At 56.7% G+C, this 4725-nt stretch overlaps 1 protein-coding gene across 4 annotated transcripts in view; it reads right to left on the reverse strand.

Moving 5' to 3' along the window:
* The window catches only part of ZNF185 (zinc finger protein 185 (LIM domain)), a 44047-nt gene extending 39664 nt beyond the window's left edge, over nucleotides 1-4383 (reverse strand). For all 4 annotated transcript variants that reach the window (XM_017814548.1, XM_017814553.1, XM_017814537.1 and 1 more), the window contains exon 1: nucleotides 4287-4383. The gene's annotated coding sequence lies outside the window, so the exon portion shown is untranslated. The remainder of the gene's footprint in view (nucleotides 1-4286) is intronic.
* Nucleotides 4384-4725: the final 342 nt, after the last annotated feature.

Consider the following 4725-nt stretch of genomic DNA (forward strand, 5'->3'; position numbering starts at 1 on the left):
AGTTCCAGGCTCCCTTTTCCATGCTGGTCCCGGGATGTGATCCCTGAGTTCCAGGCTCCCTTTTCCATGCTGGTCCCGGGATGTGATCCCTGAGTTCCAGGCTCCCTTTTCCATGCTGGTCCCGGGATGTGATCCCTGAGTTCCAGGCTCGCTTTTCCATGCTGGTCCCTCTGGGAGGCCCAGCAATGCTCTGCACCAGGAACTGCTCTATCAGTGGGCCCCTTTTGGGACAGGAACCCCCAGATGATCCACGTGCTGCCGCCTTTCCTGTCCATGCAGGGACTGGATGACCTTGGAGGTCTCTTCCAACCTTGATTCCGTGAACCAGGAGTTAAACTCCGGCTGCCTCCACAGAAAGGTCATTAAGAGATGACAAACCATGTCCTCCTCACTGCTATTTCCCTCAGCCCAAAGCCCACGTGCCATCCCTTAGGAAACCACCTGCAAAGCAACCCCGAATCGCCCCCGGGGACCGGGAGCTGCCCTGGGCTCTGCTCCCGGGAGCTGAGCCCGTCCGAGGAGCTCCCACGTGCTCCTCCTGCTCCTGGCTCCGAGCACAACCCTCATTTCCCCCCCAGGAACTCGAGCACTAATGGAGGGCTTGGCCAGCGACCCGAATGCTGCAAACAGCACCCGGGGCATCCATGTGGAAAAATATCCCGGTTGAAGGATAATTGATGCCCGTTTTGACCTTCGCGGCGCTCAAATTAAAACCTACTTGCAGCTTGCAAAAGGTCTGAACCTCCTTCCTTTGAACCTCCTGAAGTCTGCTGAGAATTTTGTCATCCAGCCCCGAATGCTGGTGCAGGGCCCCACTCTCAGGGGTGAGGGTGGGAACGCTTTTAGCCCAGCTTTCCCAAAGCCAGGGAGAGAAGCCCCTTCCCCGTGGGTCACCTGTAGCCACCAGAGCTGCCCCAGCAGGGAGTTTTCCAGCTGCAGGAAGGCTGATCCAGACCCTCCTCCCGGGAGCTGGACCAGGCTGGGCACGTCCTCACATTTCTCTGCAGTAGCCAGAGCACACAATGCAAACCTTGTGCCTGCTCCTGCTTTGCTGTCACCTGTTACCTGATCTGCTGGGAAGGGACAGCAGTGGATGGCACAAACCCGACAGAACCACCTTAATCCTTGCAAGCCATTTCAGCTAAAGGCGGGATCAGCACCTCCTGCCCAGTGCCTGGGACGTTTTGGAGCCAACATTCCTAAAACTACAGTTATTTGAACTCTGATTGGAATGACATCCCGTGCCTGGGGAGGATGGACCTTCCCCTCCCACTCCCTGCGCTTGGGGGAACGAGTGGCAACGGGAATTCCACCCCAGGCTTCCCACTGGGAACTCAGCCGAGGATCTCATCCCGCCTCACGAGGGGGGCTTTGGAGTGGGAGGTTGTGAGGCAGCCTCTGGAAGTCCACACCCACAGCCTGAGGGATGCTCCAGGACCTGGAATGAGCCCCAGAGGCAAAAAATGCCCCGATATTGGCTCAGCATTACGAGCAAGTAAATGTCTGTGGGGTTTCAAAGGGAGATGAGCTCGTGCACAACCTTCTCTAAAAACCCCTAAATCCCAAAACCTTGGGTGAGTCTTGTCCGCACAGGCAGGGGATGAGTCCTCTCTGCTGCCCACAGATGTGGCTGCTCCCATCCCTGGAAGTGTCCAAGGCCAGGTTGGATGGGGCTTGGAGCAACCTGGGCTAGTGGAAGGTGTCCCTGCCCATGGGATGAGCCTTAAGGTCCCTTCCCACCCCAAACCATTCTGGGATTCCATGATTTTAGAGAATTCTCAGCTGCTCTGGAGGACCAGCTTTTCCCTCCTGCCTTCCCCCTTTTCCATGCAGTGACTATTTAACACTGAGACTGTTGGGGATGTTTAAGAAGCACTAGGAGATTTCTGAAGTCAAGCTGTGAACAATCAGGAATTCAATAATTTAAGCAGTCCAGGAAACCTTAAATTAACCTTTCTGGGCTTGTCCAGCACACCAGCTCGTGGCTGCCTTGTTCAGCACACACAGAGATGCTCCAAGGAGAAGCTGGGCTGGGAGGGGGATCTTTTCCTCAGGCCCCACTGCTGGAGGTGCTCGAGGAGCTGGGTGTGAACTGGAGGGCATGGATGGTGACCCCACTGCAGGTGGCATTTCCTGCCTCTGCCACAGTTCTCCCATGGCATTACTCCAACAATTTAAATCGCAACACAGTCATCCCACTGTGCACCCACCTTGGGTGGCCAACACGCCCCAACACACCAGGCACTTACAATCCCAGGATCACTGAGGTTGGAAAAGCCCTCCAGGATCACGGAGTCCCCCCCGTGCCCCATCCCCACCTTGTCCCCCAGCCCAGAGCTCTGAGTGCCACATCCAGTCCTTCCTTGGGCACCTCCAGGGGTGGGGACTCCACCACCTCCCTGGGCAGCCCCTGCCAGTGCCTGACCACCCTTTCTGGGAAGAAATTCCTCCTGATGTCCAACCTGACCCTACCCTGGCACAGCCTAAGGCCGTATCCTGTGCCCCCCATTGTGGCTGCAGAGGGGTCTGTGCAGGAGCTCTGAAGCCCCTCAGCCTGGCACCACATTCCCTCAGGATCTTTGTCCCCACTGCCTGGGGGCAGGGAATGCCTCTTCTTCCCCAAACATGGGGAAAAGAGATGAAACCCTGCAAGTGCCCTGGGGAATCCTGGCCCAGACCTCATTCCTTGGGCAACACAGACACGTCTCAGCCGGGTTTGAGACAGCAGATGAAAAGCTGCAAATGCACAACTAATTTCCTTGAATTCACTCGCAACCACAGATCCCACAGAGAATTAAAATTTAGTCAACCAGATGAAGTTGGCAAAGCCATGAGCTACCAAAGGCAGGAAGCTTAAAGAGAGCAGCACCCAATCCTGCCCATCCTGAGGGATCATCCCGAGGGATCATCCCAAGGCTCTGCTGTGCTGGGAGCTCTATGGTTTTCCGAGCAGGACCACCTCCATCCCAAAACCTCACTCCCCTTCCTGCCAATATTGCTCAATTATTTTTCGCCATACCGGGTCTGCAGATTCATTGCTGTAATTAAAGGCATTAATTCCTAATTGCTCAACTAATTCCTGTGTTTGGAAAGGGAAGGATGTGCAGGACGTTCACCTCACCCACACACTGTTGACCTTAAGCCTTGATGTCTAAGGATGAAAGGAAAAAAAGGAAGGAAAAGTGTGTTTTGGTGTCAAAGGTGGAGCTTTGTGTTTGCATCACCGACCCACAAACAGAGCAGGACAGAAAACTCACTGAACCTTCATGACATCACAGTTTTGCCAAGAAAACATGACATTTTTTTGGGGGGGGGGAAGCTGAAAGCTGTCATTTGTGGAAATCCAGACTTCCACTTAAAACCTGATGAATTTTGGGAAGAAATTTCACGCTTTTTCTTTGGCTGGATGAATAAAATAAGCTCTCCTAAGCACAACATCCTGATCAAGCTGATGAGAGAGGACATCCCTGCTTCCCAACCTACCCGGGTGAATCCATCTCCTCTCACGTGAGGGGTCTGTCCTGGAGCAGCCTGGACTTTTCCAGGACTCCTGTGGGACACAGGGGGGTGCAGATGGAGATTTTTGGCTCTTTTCTGGAGCGGGCAGAGGGGTGGGGACGGGGAAATGAAGGTGACATTCCCCAAGCCCAGATGAAGCAAGGACAAAGGGAGGTGCTCGTCTCCTCTGCCCCAGCTTTGCCACTCCTCACCAGGGTGCTGCTTTCACACTCATTCAGAGGGAAACAAAACAAGGCAGAGCAGGAGACAGCAAAAAAAACCTTCCCTCTCTCCCACAGGAGTCCTGGAAAAGTAGGGCTGGAGAGGGAGAAGGTGCTGAGCTCACCACAAGCCTCTCGGGAGGCTGTCAGGGGTCACAGGCTCCAGTTTTCCCGGTGTTGTCCGGACTGTGCTCACTCCTGCCCACACCCAGAGAGCTCCCTACTGTGCCCCATGGAAATTCCGAGGGGAACAGATTTTAGGAAGCTGTGGGGCGGCGGGCAGGGAGGGACTTCGGGATCACACGAGTGCAGCAGCAGCCCCGCAGCCAAACCTCCCCTCCTCAGCCCCACCCGCGGCACAGACCCCATCCCTGGGGAGCTCCGGCACCATTCCAGCCCCACACCTCGGACCGAGGCACCGCTGAAAGAGCTTCACTTCCCCATGGGAGAGGAGGATTTGCAGCGCCCGTTCGAGCAGGTGAGGAAGGCACAGCGCTGCTCTTCCTCCCCCTCCCCCGGCTCCCCCTGCAAGGCTCCGGGACCATCCGTCCCCCTGCCCAGCCCTACCTGCGGAGGCTCCTCAGGTGTGGTTTCCCCCAAAGGGCTGATGCGGAGCTCTCTCCCGGCGGTTTCGCTCCCCGCAGCTGGCAGCGGGAATGTCGGATCCTCCCTGGCAGCGCGGGCGACTGTGGGCACACCTGAGCCCTTTACCTGCCGAGGGCTGGCCGTGGGCACACCTGAGCCCTTTACCTGCCGAGGGCTGGCCGTGGGCACACCTGAGCCCTTTACCTGCCGAGGGCTGGCCGTGGGCACACCTGAGCCCTTTACCTGCCGAGGGCTGGCCGTGGGCACACCTGAGCCCTGCCGAGGGCTGGCTCCGGGAAGCCAAGCCTTGTTTTGAGGAGGAGACCTGGGTGTGTTTTGCCCTTCAGGGGAATCAAACAGGTTTCTCCGTTCGGTCGGCACGGCCTCCCCTCCCTGCGAGCTCTCCTCTGCATTCCTGGCA

Source organism: Lepidothrix coronata, unplaced genomic scaffold (genome assembly GCF_001604755.1).
Source record: "Lepidothrix coronata isolate B3197 unplaced genomic scaffold, Lepidothrix_coronata-1.0 Scaffold2, whole genome shotgun sequence".
Classification (NCBI taxonomy): domain Eukaryota; kingdom Metazoa; phylum Chordata; class Aves; order Passeriformes; family Pipridae; genus Lepidothrix; species Lepidothrix coronata.